The 16,444-nt window shown below is 39.1% G+C and overlaps 1 protein-coding gene across 2 annotated transcripts in view; it reads left to right on the forward strand.

The window, feature by feature from the left end:
- Positions 1 to 924: 924 nt before the first annotated feature.
- slc38a4 (solute carrier family 38 member 4) overlaps positions 925 to 16,444 on the forward strand; it is a 34,986-nt gene continuing 19,466 nt past the window's right edge. The window contains exon 1 of one of the 2 annotated variants that reach the window (XM_034133684.1): positions 925 to 1,086. The gene's annotated coding sequence lies outside the window, so the exon portion shown is untranslated. Of the gene's footprint in view, positions 1,087 to 15,504; positions 15,631 to 16,444 lie in introns of those variants that run through there. The other variant, XM_034133683.1, reaches the window with a different exon arrangement.

A 16,444-nucleotide genomic window follows, 5' to 3' on the forward strand; every position in this document is an offset into this window, starting at 1 on the left:
ATTCTGTTAGAGGATGACCATAACAAACTTTAGGCTTGGAGCATTTCTTTTATATTTACTCTGCTGTGAGAATTGTACTTGTTTGAGGTTTTGCAGATCGTTTGAATATAGAGCTTCAAAATAAGGCTTTTATTTGGGTTTCGTAAAATTGGAATTACCTGTTTTCAATGGGAACGTTTGGAATAGTTGGATAAAACAAGAATTAAATGATTGTTGGACAAGCAGCGATGGAAAGTAACTAAGTGAATTTACTACTGTACTGAAGTACAATATGATATATTTGAGTAATTCCAATTTATGTTACTTTATACTTTTACTACTCTATAATTCCGAAGAAAATATTGTACTTCAGTTTAATAATAGGAAATGCAATCGACAATAAAAATGATGTATTTTATCATAAAATATTAAACACTAACTCATAATTTAACAGCTGCAATATCAAAGTGATGAACACATTAATGCATCAATAATTATAATACAATTATATATTTTCATCATTAGTCCTCTATACTGTATTTATACAATGTAGATTAGCTAACATAGCATGAATTTGAAATGCATCCAAGTTCTTCAACAATTTACTTAAATACACTATTCGAGATTTGATAATAACACATGCAGTTTGCTAGAATAATGTTAACAGTGGGTCTGCTCACTAGACACAATCATTAAATAAACATTTTGATCTGAAACACCCCATAGACGAATGCATACTGAATATTATTATTATTATTTTTATTATTATTTCTTAAGAAAATTTGATTTATTTTATTATTATTATTAAGTCTAATTAATAATTAACCATTCTGAAACCAATCAAATCGTCAATAAAATGTAATCCAGCTCCTGGGAGGGAAGTGTCCTGCTGAAAGAGCACCTGGAGGGGGGGCCACATGGAGGAAAGGAGCCCCCAGCAGTGCTCGGTGGTGTAACTCGACGCTTCAGGAGTTGCCATCATCACATGGCAGATGGAAATTTCCACTCAGTTTCTTGCTTGTTAAATGGGAAGGGTCTCCAACTCTTGTCTCAGTAGTCCGCCTCCTCCTCCGCCTGCTCCAGCTGTCTGCCACGCTGAAACAGGAGGTAAGCCCCCAACATTTACATATCAATTCCTTACTTTTATTTTTTCAACTACCCCGCATGTGATTTGCTGCTTAGTTTTGACCACCATGTTTGACTTGGGTGATTTATTTCATTGGTTTTGAGAGGATTTTACAGCCTGATTAGACAATTCAAGCAAAAACAAAGGGCTCGTTTTGCGCGTGAGTTTAATGTTTTTGCGAAACCTCCTTGTTGTTCTTCTTTTGTTAAACATGTATACAGATACGTTCACAAAGTAGCAGTTGTTTGGGTGAAAAGCAGCAGCGTGTGGAGCGCTTCCTGCAGGGTGTTGCCTGGAGTCAATAAAGCTGCGTAAAGCACGCGTCTTTATTTATACAAGGGAATTAGTTTAATGCTGGGCGATCATGTAGTATCTGCTTTCCCTGCTAAATACACGATTGCATTGCAGTCACCAGTTGATATAATGAAGGAAAACTACACTTGCATGTGTTTGCATGCTGTGCTGCTTTCCGCCTTTACTGACAGAAAACACAAAGGCGCCTGTTGTTGTTTCCAGTTTGCGTCACTGCTCCTGCTTTGTGTCCGCTCACATTGTGTGTGTGCAGCTCACACATCATAGCAATTCAATGATTGAGAAAATACCAACAGAGGAAAACTATGAATTACCGTTTAATATAGGCCATGTATTTATGTAATAGCAGACAGTAGCATGCTGAGTGTGTTCTGCAGGGATCCTGAGTGCTAATACATAATGTTATGACTGCATTCAATGACTCAAGCTCCTGCAGAGCTTCGCTTGGAAATAGTGAATGCAATTGTGAATTTATACCAACTTGATTTCACATGCAGAAAGTTGTGATTCATGGGCAGATTTCCACACATAAACCAGACAAACTAGTTTTCCTGGCACTACTTTCTTGTGTCTTTTAGTATTTCTCTGTTAGTAATGCCTCTGAGAATGAAATGGACTAGTAACACAGAGATTATTAGGTATTTTACTAAATGTCCTTATGTTTGGAGGCTTTCCCTGCATGTGATATTGTCACTTTCTCTGCATTAAAAACACCCAGCCATATACAGCGGAGTGACTGCTCATGCCTGAACACAAAGACTGAATTGAGCCAGGAGAATATCTCAGTTTAGGCATGTTAAAGTGGTGAGTTCAGTTTCTGTCATGGCCCTTCTGACTGCTAAAAATACCCGGTTGCCACACAGTGACTGTGCATGTCCTTTTCAAACACACTCTGTTCTCTATGCACCTTCTTACATGACCAATTTTGTAATATTTTCCACGTATCAAGTCTCTTCAAGTATTCTTGAAATATTATCTGCCTTCATGGTGATTATGGTTATGTGAAAGCTTGGTACACACTCATGATGCTTTAGTAACATGCCGCAAAGTTTTCTTTATAGAAATGTGCTTAACTATGGATGCAAAAAACAAGGATGATCACATGTCAGTTATTGAATAAACTTCATAGTCACATTGCTTGATTGCAACTTACCATTTTGAAAAGGCATACAGAGTACAAATTCTAATGTAATTTAGTTGATATAAACAGTCACTCCATCCATTGAGTGTTGCACTCCCACAAAGATGGAGGATATGCAAGAGTCACATTATGGTCAAAATTGAAGCTGACTTATGGATCCTAAACAGGGATGTCACAATATCAGATTCTCTCTACACTATTATTCTGGCCCGAAAGTGTCAAAAAGTGTCAATTTATCTGTCTTTTCTCTATCATCTCTAAAATATATAGTTTATATTGCTGTGAAAACATCAGATTTAACAGGTTTCTTTATGTTTCTCACCAAAAAAGAATTTACTTTAACCCAGTACTTGTTTTTTCTGAATGGAGCTTGAACAGTTTAACTACCATTGGTTCTCAATCATGCCGAATTGTTGCGTGGAGCTGTATGGATCATAGAACAAATACGGTCCATTACTCTTCATGCAAAATTGGTGGAGTGCCCCTCTAAAGGTTGCACGTGGGGGGACATGTCAGCACAGATTGACCCCCTGTCAGCAGGGTGGAGCTTGTGTGGATCCTCCCTCCTTATTGGCTGTAAGGAGACCTGAATGACACATGTAGGTCAGTGTCTGCTTCGGAGCTGAAGTGTGAAGTAATTTTGTCTCTGTCTGATGTAACTTTGAGCGAGAATGAGCCAATGAGCTGCAAAGCAGACGCTGAGGATCCCTAATATAGTGTCATAAAGGCGAGAAGCATTTTGCAGTTTTCCAAAACACTCAATTGAAATCTGAGGAGGTGACACTCTACAAATGTAAGCAGCTGCTTATTTTCACCTACAGTATTTCATAACTCAATGACATGGAGTGTTCTTTGAGCACACATGAAATGTTACAAAGCAACCCCATGCCACTTTTCCAGTGTGACACGATATGTCCTTGCAGGGAATGTGCCTAATTTCCTCCCCTTCCACGTGGTCAGAGGTCGGCAGTGGGGGTTCAGTGTCTTGCTGAAGATCCTATAAACACGCAGGGATGTTTGTCGTTGCAGCTGCTTGAGCAATTAGTTCACCATACATCACTTTCTTCTTACTGGTTTTACGATTGCTTCTATTATGTCGAGCATCTTAAGATTAAACAACAGCTTATGTTCAACTTGCATTAGTTAATACTTTGCCTTTTAACAAGAATAATCTTAGCTATCCTGAGTACAATTGCAAAGGATAAACCTGTGGAGTCCTTGAGTGAGAACAGGAAGGGGGAGGTGATCTCACAACAGTCCCTCGTTGTAAGTCCTCCAACAAGGTGGCGTGTCAAATTTGAAGTCGTGCCACGGCCCCTGAATAATCAGAGCACGCCAGGTTCATGGTCAGTGATGCAACACAACATGAGTTTTATTCAAGAGTACCACAAAGCATTTTAGTTAGACACAGAGGAGACTGAGTGCATTCTTGTGACCCATTTTGCATAATTAAATAACCCTTAATGATATGTTTTACTTACATAACGATAAAGATGCTATTACTTGTGCGCTGCAGATCATTTGCTCTGCTACAGATTGTAGAAAGGGTCATTTTAGACTCACGATATGACAGTAACGGTATTTTAATACATTGCTATGCTTTGTTTACAGGATATACAAATGTCAGCTTGGCAGGTCATGTTAACAGACGTCTGATATCTTTAAATAAGATTAGTTCTAAGTAATACCGCGTCTGTACCTCCCTATACTCGTATATCACCATGTTCTGTGCTGATTGTTTGTCACGCTCTGGTTTGAGTTTGCCATCATGGAAACGATTCTGTGAATGTGGCGCCTGCTGAATGAGCCGTCTGTCTCACATGCTCGATGGCCAATGACATCTTGGTACAGGTGACTCAGATGTTTCGACAAAGGCAGCGGCTGTGTGCGCTCACATTACACTGAGAGTGATGTTTTCCTATTGCACATATGAGGAAAAGAGCACATACTGAACTTTCTTCGTATTTTGGTTCATTAAAACACAAACTGAGCTTTTTAAATAACACATATACTGAGGGTCATTGTATCTACCGCCTCCTCCTTCTGAAGCTGAACATTTGAGCTTGAGAGGAATTAGATTTTGTAAGCAAGATGCAGCCGTCATCATGCAGGCAGATCAATAAATACTGATAAGATGAGCGGGTTCACAAACAAGGTTAGCGCACACCAGGCTTGTTTACAGAAGGCCATATGGTGTGCACTGAAATCCAAGTTTTTGTCAAATCGTTTTTTGTCTTAAGCTCTGACTGCAGTGCGATGTTGTTTTCATGGACCGTTCCTCAATTGCCTTTTGAATTATAGTTTCAATGTTTTCCATCAATTAAGAGATGCTGATTCAGACCAAAGCTAATGTTCTTTGATGGTGATTTTCTGCCTGCTTTGTGAGAATAACTCAAAGACTTTTCAGCAAAAAGAAGCTAGCAGTTTTCTCATTGAACTTGATAGTGCTAAGAAACAAAGATTAGCTCTGTTAGGTCTTAGGTTTTATTTTTGTTATTTCAATGGAACAGCCTGAACTGCTGCCTCTGTGGATTTATGGCCCTTTGATATGGATATGCCAAGTATAACAGTCAATTTGATTCCTTCTGTCAAAATGAAAACAATAGAAATACTGCGTTTATATGAAGATGCTGTCCGACAACATAAATATGGTGAGAGCCGATAACTCTGTGATGTCTCTGGTGAGCGCTGCAGTGCTATTACTGCTGCTCATGTATCATACATCCATAAATTGTAGCTGTCTTAGGTTAGCCAAACGGTATGTGCTACAGTGTGGAGCCCCTCTAATGTTTGACATAGGTAAACTCCTTTGCATCACCTCAGCGTTGGGGGCATTGGATAAATGATCTGTCATGAGTTTTTTCAGCCATGGCATGACTTAAGAGGGATGGCAACTTTGGTCCACATTGAAATATCTTAGCAATGGTTTAATTTTCATTGAAATGTGGCATAGTTATTCACTTTAGAAGGAAAAAAAGGGCAGGAAACTTACAGCGGCAGAGCAAAACAGTGTTTTTACAGTTGAAAAGGAACAAACGGTTAAAGCAAGCACATGAGATGGTGTTTAAGGCGTTGTCTAAATAAAACACACCTACTGAACCTGTCAGTTGATTGATGATAGGCTGACTAAAACACTTGTGCACATGCAGGTTTTAGAGTCAAGAGTTAAGCTGGAGAATCAGAAATATGCAGCTTCATAAAAGCCCAAACTAAACAAGAGTTGTGAGGCATTTGGTTATTTACGACCACTGGCATTTCTTAACAATAGGTTATAGCAATATCTTTTGTAAATGCCTGGATGTGAGGATTTCAGGGTTATATGTAGCGCAGAACAAAATATAATGATTCTAAATGGATATATACAAGATACGTTTTTGTGTTTCAACCTAAACCGAAGAATGAAATGAATGAACAGGACCTCAGGATTCCTTGGAAGCAGATGTCAACAGTAGATGACTAAGCTTGGCCTGATGTGTAAAGAGTGTTGCAATCGCACAGAGGGCAGGAGGGAGTTGTCTCAACGTGCCACAAATAATAAATTCCTCCCAAGTGGAGGTGCTGGATCATCTCGAGGAGCGTGTGCATCTCAACACAGATGTGTGCTTGTAGTTCTACCATTTGTCACCCAAAGACAGACTCAAGTGCTACATATTATAAGTATAAGTACAGTAGCCTGCTAAATCACTACTACTCCCATAAGAGCAGCTGTAAATCCGTCCTACTGTACATAACGGACACCACCTACAGCAGGGGTGGGGAACCTCCGGCCTCCGGGCCGTATACGGTCCGCGAGACCATTTGATACGGCCCTCGAGGTAATTTATAAACACACGCAAAAAAAATAAATATTAAAGAAATCTAGACCGCAAAAGAATTAAACAAGCGAGTGCCTGTTTTTTCTGGCCATGGTCAGGGTCCTTGAACACAACACGAGCCTAACGTGTCATCACGTGGTATATGTCTCGTCTGACAGGGGTGTAGTGCTGACGGAGAGCACCGGAACGCCACTCTAGCACTTCAACAATTGTAGTACCCATAAGGAGCTGTACACATGCCGCAGTTGTTGCGTGGCTGTGTCTTTAGTTGAAAGCCTAGTGGCGATCTGTTCATCTGTCATACTGATCATACAGTCAATAACTTTGTTGGTTAGCTAGCTATGCTAACGAATATAAGAAGCTTTTTCTCCAACCAGTGAGGTAGAAGCACATCTTTATAGGATCATTATAGTTGTAAAGAAATAAGAGAATAAAGTAAACAGGTATAAAATACTATATGACAGTAAAAAAAAGTTGTTATTAATAAATAAGAATACAGTTTGAAAGGAGAGTGATTTGTAAAATATCCATAAAGAAAAATAAATCTGTTTACAGTTCTGTTTCATATGGGTGTTGAGAGATGTATCCATAGATCTCTTCATGTTGCTCTCAAAGTGCACCAGACTGATGCTTTTAACTTCAACATTTTAATGCCCCCGGACCCCCCTAGAGGAGGTTAGGTCCCCCCCCACTTAAATCATGTTCACATGGATAGGAAACTAAATACATTTGCACACATCTGGTGTCCATATCTTTCTGTTTTGGTGGTCATGCCACAACAGTGCACGTGCATGCATGCGTGAGTCATGGTGAGATATCTGGATTAAGAGGTTGCTTTTTCTTTGCACAGCATGAAAGAAAGGCAAAATGAATGGGCTGTGATTTTCGTATTTTTAAGCAGAGGTTGAATTCAATCATTTGTACGGCCCTCGGTGGATGTTGTAAATTGAAATGGCCCTTGAGAGGAAAAAGGTTCCCCACCCCTGACCTACAGCCTCACATACTGAGAGTGTCATTTGAAATTCTGTCCAAGAAAGTAGTCTACTTTAATCTACACAATTAGCCCAGCCTTGATTTAGCTAAAGAAGAACTGATGACAGTAAACAAGTCAGGTGGCTATAGACATCGGCTAACTAGTGTGGCTAAGTAGCATGCTAACAGTGATGCATACATGCTCAATGTGAGTTCAGCTTTACCACATAGTGTATTAATAATTGTTTAGGTTTTATGTGTAGATGAATGCCAGGGGGATATGTAAACTACATAATCAAAGATGTTTAGTATTATTAAATGTCCCAAAAAACTGTGATTTGGCTGTATGTTTGCCTAAAGTGAACATAATGTATTAGGAAAGTTTGAGATTTTTAGGAACATCCTGTTGACCTATGGTCCATCTTCCCCCCTGAACAGCGCTTAAGCTCAGTTGAGTTTCCTAGTGATGCTTGGTTGTTGTTTTCTAACAACTACATCCCTTCCTCCAAACAGCTTCATTACATTAGCTTTGTGGTTTCCATGGAAGGACTGTGGTTGCAATTTGCCTCTCCTGTGACGTGTGTTTAAACAAGTCAAGTTTGTTCTTTAAGACCTAGCTAGTTGGAAAAAGCAAAATGTAATGACTGTTGTTTTATAAGTAAGGATCTCAATGTAAATGTCAACGAGTGTTGGACGCATTTCTACAAATAGTATGACTTTGTGTTATATCATGTGTAAGACCATATAGCGGTCGCATTCTTGCAACACGTACATACTGCTGATACATTTACACGCAGGGGACGGAAATATCTGTTGTCTTGGACCCGTGACATTTAAAAAAAGTCAGCCTTACAATCCAAGAATTTTTCATTTATTATGTTAAATCCAAACATGCATTTCAATGTGACTTGCTCTTTTAAGATAGTCCAAAAACAGTTGTCTTTTAGTTTAGCGTATACATATATACTATGTGGCCAATGATTTACCAGCAGACTCTGTGTGGTATTTGCAGCCGCTCACATGGGGTTTCGAGGTATAGGCTTAATTTAGAGGCTTTCAAATTCCAGCTCATAATAATCCCTGACAGATCATTAACCTCAGAGAAGTTGGGCGTTCGGCTGCCTTTACAAAGGTACAGGTTGATTGATGAAAGTGTGTGTGTGACGAAATGGATTTATTGGTTCAAACAACCAGAGGAAAAACCTTAATAGTCCACGGTGTCACGGTAGAGATGTTTTCGTCACAAAGTGGAGGTTAACAACCCATAGATCCATGGCGGAAACATCCCGCTTGACCTTATGTTTACCAGCTGATGTCAACACTGTGTTCTCCTCCTACAAAGGTTACCCCATTCCCACTCCCACATCAGGAAGTCTCCTTTGCTGTCACAAACAATGCACATGTCCACCATGATGACTAAAGGATTTCTGGTTCTTCAGATTCAGAGAAAGATGACAGCGTTTTACCAAAATACTTTGGGTTGGGTAGCATTGACCAACATTTACAGGGAAGGTTAAAATAAAAAATAAATCACAGAGCAGCATCAGCAATAAAAATAGTGACAAACAGGGTGGAACAGAAAAGAGGTCACACCTAGACATTGGGAAATAAATGCATGTGAAATATATAAATGTCATTCATGACCTTTTAAAGATATTGATAGAAATATCCAACAAAAAACTGATTCAAATGCAAATTATTATGATACATATTCATTTTGGTCTATAACCCTTTAATGTTCCTTTTATTGTGCCCACTAGGGGTGCAACAACTAATCGACTTAATCGATTAAAATCGATGACCAAATTAGTTGGCAACTAATTCAGTCGTCGATTCGTTGGTGACGTCATCACGTGTGTTTCACAGGCAGTTAAGCTCCAACGTTATCGGTCTTTTTATCAGTACTGGAGACATTTAAAACATATATTTCATATGTATTATTGCTACATAAACATTATATCGCAGTCTTAGTGTCGCCAACTCCGTTTCTAATATGCAATAAGACTACAAAATGATGTATTTTCGATCTTTCCAATCCAGACGAGAGATTTCTCCCCTGTCTGTGTGCGAGGGGGCGGGGCAGTTTACACACACGCTCTGCAACTTCCATGCAACACACACACACACTAGTGATGGGAATTATGGCTCTTTGAAGGGAGCCGGTTTATAATAATCACCAGGATAATGATTGACTGTATTGCCAGACCTAATGTCAATAATCTGCATTGTAAACATGACACAGGGTGGCGCCATATTCATGTCAGTGAATGTACTACTTTGAATTTACCCTATGTATGTGTTAAGTAAATACATTTGCCTTGCCTTGAATGAAATTCACGCAACCTCTTAAGCCCTGAGCCTGTTTTTCAGGTCTCAGGCTCGAAAATGACATTCCCAGAACAAAGGACCATATCTTCCCTTCTAAAAGGGTTAAATTAATCATCTTTTTTCTCAAAGTAATGATAAACCTGTGAGTTGGATTTAGAAAAGTCAGAATCAATATAGATGTTTTTTATTTTAAAGAAAATTCAGATTTTACATAGTAAAAAAACTGTAAATTATAGTGTCCGTCCAAAAATTATTTTTTACAGATAGTGAAAACTACCCTTGGATGATGGGTTAGTAGACTAAAAGCTTTAGGAATCCAAAGTACAACATATAATAAGTACCCTGTATCAAGATTGATGCAAAACAAGTGAAATTTGACCTTTTTAGAGAGATTTAGCCAAAAACCCCCACTTCTGGGGTCATTTGGGTGGATTTGACCTATCTCTGGCCCCCCTTGCTCGATTTTGATGAATGAAATCTCTTTATAACCGCTAGAGCCAATGGAATCGAGGGAAAGTTATATACACACCAACACGTTAACAAATAAGGAGTGAGAGTGACGCGTTACCAAAACCGGAAGCGGCATACACTCTGGTGGCTACCATTAGCAGCTAACTTTTCCGCTCCGATTTTTACATAAAAAATGGAATTATGGATTATAAATAATTTTTTTAAAGGCACAGGTACATTATCAACCTATGGATCAACAGTTGTAGATTTTTTTTTTTTCGTTTTAATGCCATTGAACACGTCTTTTGGCCTAATTGACAGCTACGGTGAGACGATCTGCCGTAAAAGCTCCGTAAAGGTACTGTTGTGATGTCTGTGTTTGCTTCCCCTGTCGCAATTTAGGATCGCTCAGTGATGATACTATACCTAAATAATCAGTGGAGTCTCAGCTTTAATCGGCTATATTGTATGTGCAGCTACGATAAGTAATAAGGGTATTTTATCTTGAATTGTGTGCCGCAGTGCGTTAGAATTTTTTCGCTCAGGGGTCATTTAGACGCTTCTTATGAGACTTGTTTTGTTTTGGTAAAAATGGTTCATATCTTCAGTTAGCTGAGATTCTTCCCGTTAATCTGGTGCTACACATTAATAGTTTCATAAATGTTAAGAAGCCCTGAGACATTATCTCGAAAACAAAACGGTGGGAGGGGTCCAATGGGGGGACCGCCGTGCTTAAGAGGTTAATATTAGAACATTCCGCTTTATCACTGCCTGGGTTTTGGTTGAAGTGCATCTAAATGCTGCTGCTTTTTCTCATTTTTCTCAATTTCTATCCGAAAAACACGTCGTCTACCTGTCCTGTAGGCTACCACTTGTTATGACTTCTCTCTTGTGCGTATTCCGTTAAGTCCCATCTCACTCCTCGTGCTGAAACCTACCAATCAGAGTAGGGGCGGGTCTTCACAGAATACGTTTGGGGAACAAAATCAAGCTTTTTAAAAGGCAAGTGTATTTTGACAGGCAGTGAGTGTGGACCGACGATTGAACGATAAAAAGAACGGCTCTCACCAAGTACGACTCGGTTCCCTTCGTTCGTACCAAAGAGCCGTTCAAAAGAATCGGCTCGATCGCGACCGACACATCACTAACACACGCGACGGAGGGAAGCGCTCGAAGGTGTGGTTAAACTTTACCCGTCTCGATGTGGACAATGCTCGTTGCCAAAAGTGCAATAAGAGTTTAGTATCTAAGGGTGGTAACACGAGCATTTTGTCTAAACATTTAGCAAAAGTGCACCACATTCAAACGGAGAAATGCACCGTTTTCGACTGTCTTTCTAGCTCTATAACCCCATCCACGAGTAACGTTTCCACGTCAGCAGTGGCGTTTTTATATGTACAAAAGTGGTGGGGCACAAAAAACTTAGATGTCTATATATAAGCTTCTGCAGTGACGTGCAGTGAGGTTCATGGCTGGTGAGGCACTGGCACTGACTCTTCAGGTTTACAAATATTATATTTTGACCTAAACCAAAATATAATATTATTTTCAAAAGCTTTTTTTGTCTGATGCTTCGATTAATTTTAAACAGACAGTTCAACAAAAGGATACCCAAAAAATGTAATTTCATCATTTAAATATTGAATTGTTCTCTCTAAGTAAGATCCCATTTTCAAAGAATTGCGGTCTTACCTTGACTTGAAGATGAAGTCCATTTGCCTATCCTTCTGGACAAAAAATTCTATAACTTTTTTGTAAAAGTCCTCCTTATCTTCTTGTAGTTTCAAAAGTCTATCATAAATCTAATCGATAGATTTATGATTCGAAAATTATAAAAGTAGGGTAGACATGTGGATATTATCCGGCTGAACAAAACGTGCATTTATCTAACAGGTATGTTTCCCACAGATCTTATTTCAAGCTATTTTCTAAAATCCTATAGAGAAACCTCATTGCTTTTTTGCAGCTTACTTCCTGGTTTTAGGACGCGTCACTGCAGCTCTCGTCTCCTCTTATTATACATCCATGCTCTTCACACACCACACTTTTCGCGGCACACGTACTTACAGCCAATCAGCTCTGAATGATGTGAGATGACGTATGGTGGGGATGGCAGCTCTGTGCCCCTATGGTGTTTTTTTTTTTGCCACACACATTACATTGAAAAATACTCTGAGCATGCGCAGTGTAGTTTTTACAGTCACCGTTCACTTTGACAGTGAAAGGGTGGGGCATGATCAGGTTTTGTCCCACATGGCTCAAAACGGCACTGTAGACACTAATTAGAAGAACACAGACTAAAACAGCAATGTACAGACGAATCAGATGATTAAACATGACCTTAAAATATATTTTATATATTTTTTAATTTCTTTTTTTGCATCTCTTTCCATTTTTTGTAATCATTATGTGTAATACTTTCTGCTGACACTAGGTGGGGCTGTGCCCCACCTGCCCCTAATGACCAGTCGCCACTGCACGTCAGGTATTATGTATGCTAGCAGCAACACACAGAGTTAACTCAATGATACAAACATGGGTTAATGATTAGAGGTAACTGAGTTATTTATTTTGTTAAAGTTTCAGCTATTCTGTTTACAGTTCTGTCATCAGATTATTTAATATGATTTGTTAAAACATTGTTGTTTCTTTTTATGTGAAATATTATTTATTTAATTTAAATAAAAAGCAATGTTAATTGTGTTAACAATTTGTTTAGTTAGTTTACCTTATTTGTTTTCAAAAGAACCGTTAAGAGTACCGTTAAAAGACCGGATCGATAAAAGTAGTAGTACAGTTAAAACCTTAACGATCCGAATAATCGATTATCAAATTAGTCGTTTGTTGCAGCCCTAGTGGCCACCTCCTAAGCAGACGTCTTCAAATTTCTCCAAGACCAACTGCCCAAAAACCCACAATATAATCAATTTATCCTCACGAGACGAGATAAAAGCAATTTTTTTTTCTCATCAATACTACAAATGTGACCATAACAGGTTTTTTACTAAAACAATTATATATTTTCTGTCAATCTTCTAATCGTCCGGCAGTGGTTCAGTCCTACAACATTTGCTAAACTCAATGTAATATTGAATTATTGTCCAGACAGACCTTGAACTAGTAAACATCTAGAAGAATACACTTAAACAAAATATTCACACAAAGTTTAGTAAGGCATTTGTTCCCAAACAGACGGTCCAGTGCCCTCTCGTCCCTGCTTGATAAATGTCCATGAGTGATATTCCACTTAGTATATCACAGACTTCCTGGTGAAGTGACTTCATCAGGTTTGATCATCAAATGGAACTGGGGTTGTCGTGACTAAAGAAATTGATGACCTTATGTTGACTAATGGATTAGAAGATTGAGTCTCTTTCTATTAACTGACAAACAACATATTTAAAGAACTTAGAGAAACTGGAAATGACAATTTTTCACCTTTCTCTGACAACAAACTAATGATAAATTAATCTAGGAAAGAATCTGAAGATGAATCGATATTAAAAGTTTTCCAACCCTAGGTGACCAAATCATGGATACTTAATTAAACTGATCTTCACGTGTACAGTTGATGCAGTGTGTTTTTGTACAAACAAAGATCTCATGTTTTGTTTTCATGTGTGTGTGGAGAGCTCAGTTACTTTGTGGGGCCCCAACTCCTCATGTTAACCCTGACCCTGTTTGGTATGTAGCAGGACAGCTCAGGGACAGCTTTGTAGTCACAGGTGATTGGCTAAGTGTGTGTGTGTGAAGCCTCACACACACTTAAAGGACTGCCATGTCATTTAAGGAAAACTGACTGTTGTGGGAATTTGACTTTCACTTGGCACTGTTGTTTTCTGTAGGGATTACTTAATAAATATGTGACAGCTATTTAGTGGCTTCACTTTTTCCCCTCAATGACCTACACCCACATAATTAAGCTCTAACAAAAGAGTGATTTCTTTTTCGGGGGATGGGTTTTAAGTTAGTTTAAAACCAGCAATACCAATACACCATGCTCTACTAGCTGTTATGTTTGCATGTATTGTAAGAAATCAGCCTTGTGTTATTTTTATTATTATTTTCCTACAACTTAAGTAGCTCTTTTAAATTAAAAAACTGCAGTCACAAGCAATATTATTATTATTTTTTATTTAGCCTTTATTTATACAGGTGTAAAATCTCATTGAGACACAAGGTCTCATTTGCAAGAGAGACCTGTCAGTGGTAACACTACCACACAAAGTTACAGACAGACAGGACACTAAACACAGAGGCAACACTAAAATACAACATCGTAAAAAAAGTAGTCATTGAAATCCATACAGCAGTCAGATATAGCAGGTGCAAACACCCACAGATGATTTCTCCAGCTTTTTTAAAATTAGTTTAAAATCCGTGATGGGTATCAAACTGGTCAGCTTAAGTCCCTGCTGAAGTGTGTTCCAGGTCGAGGGGGCAGAGTGTGATATGGCTTTTTTCCCAAGCACTGTGCGTACTGAGGGGACGGACAGAGTGATGTAATTTTGAGATCGTAGGCTATAGCTGGCCATAGGCCATAGCAGAATGCAGGTTTGGTCCATTATTTCCTCATTAGTGATCTTTAAAAAAGCTTTGATGCAGTACAATTTATCGTGTGTTGATGTTGGGGTGTGCCCACAAAAATATTTAATTAAAGCGAGGACACTAAAGATCAAAGTTACCACCTTTCTTTTTCGTTTTATTGCTGTAAATCTGTCATAGGCATACGCAGGATTTACACTTGGAATTTAACCGGTTTCTGAGCTGCTGTGTTGCAGTTGGACCCTCACATGTTGGTGTGTGTGTGTTCCTTTTTAAGGACAGCATTACAAAGTGGAGATAAAAAAACAAACTCATCCCTAACATGACCTTGGGCAAGGCAACATGTCCCAACGCTGCCCTCTGATTGGTCGGTGGGCGGCACAGCCTCCCCTGAAACCACGGACAGGTGCCCGCTGCACTCTTGGGCATCTGTGCGTGTGCAAACATTTGTGTTGGTGTGTGTAGGTTCAAAGGAGACAGTTCAGTGACGAAACAATCAGAGTTTCCTTTGAATTAATAAAAGTTATTCTCAATACCCAATTATATATAGTTTTTGGGTGTGCCTACTACCTACATGTATCTCTGCCATTGGCCCCCCTTTCGATTAAGCCAAGTAGGTCTGCTGTGGTGTGTGTGTGTGTGTGTGTGTGTGTGTGTGTGTGTGTGTGTGTGTGTGTGTGTGTGTGTGGTGTGGTGTGGTGTGGTGTGCGTGTGCGTGTGTGTGTGTGTATTGGGGACGTTTTGAGGGTGCTCAAAGAAGGAGGGCCTGAGGGAACTGAGTGTCCTCATTGGTTGATCGAGGCCCTCCCTCCTCTATTTTAAAAGCCTTCTCCTTCACCTGAGATAGAAAGAGCTGCAGCTTCTCACGCGTACACTTGTCTATCATCTGTCTCGGAAAAAAATATTCAAATAGAAAATTAAGCAACAATCAGAGGATCCTCTTTAAGGGAATTTTGGATCAAGTGAGTATGTCTGCTTTGCTTTAAGAATGTGGTTCATACTGTGTATATGTATTAATCTACCAACCTTAACATGCTGATTTAAAGGAAAAGCTGTTTACTTGTTATCTGGAAAAGAAAGGTAATTTTATCCAAACAATTTTTTTCAGAGCAAAAGCTTCACTTTAGTAGTTGCAGCACATCGGTTTACTTGTTACTGTAAGAGTCAGAGTTTCTGCAGAGTGCATTGCTGGAAGGCATTGTGCTCTCAGGTGGTGGCTGATGCAAGAGTTTGTTTGGGTGGAGGATGTAGGGAAGACAAACTCATTTTGGGAAGAAATGATCAAATATTTCTTCTAACTGCATGCTTCAAAGTGTTCTTTTATTTTGAAAGTATGCAGAAGATCTTAAGTTTGAGATTGTCTTCAGCTTTTCTGGTTGCGAAGAATATTTGAACTCACTAAACAGAAACTTAAACGTTTGTAACTTGTGTAATCATTAAAAGGCTGCAGGATGTGTGCTAGCCTACACTTAGTATTACAATAAACACAAGTGTGAAGCCATCCCAGGACACCCAGAGGACACAAAGGATCTGAACTCTTGGGTCACTTTCAGAAGTGGTCAGACGTGCGTTAGTCTGCATACAGTATTACCATGATATCACCAGTCCCTGCAGCATCATTGTTGCGTTGGTTTCTAGCCGTTTCATTAGCATTTTGTGTGCAGTATGCAAACAGCCTCAACTGTTTTCTTCTACGGCTGTGTGGCCAAGTGCAAATCTGTGTCTTTTGTTTGGAAGGATCTATTGAAATGAATGCAGGAAAACTGGTTCCAGCAT

Source organism: Trematomus bernacchii, unplaced genomic scaffold (genome assembly GCF_902827165.1).
Source record: "Trematomus bernacchii unplaced genomic scaffold, fTreBer1.1, whole genome shotgun sequence".
Lineage (NCBI taxonomy): Eukaryota > Metazoa > Chordata > Actinopteri > Perciformes > Nototheniidae > Trematomus > Trematomus bernacchii.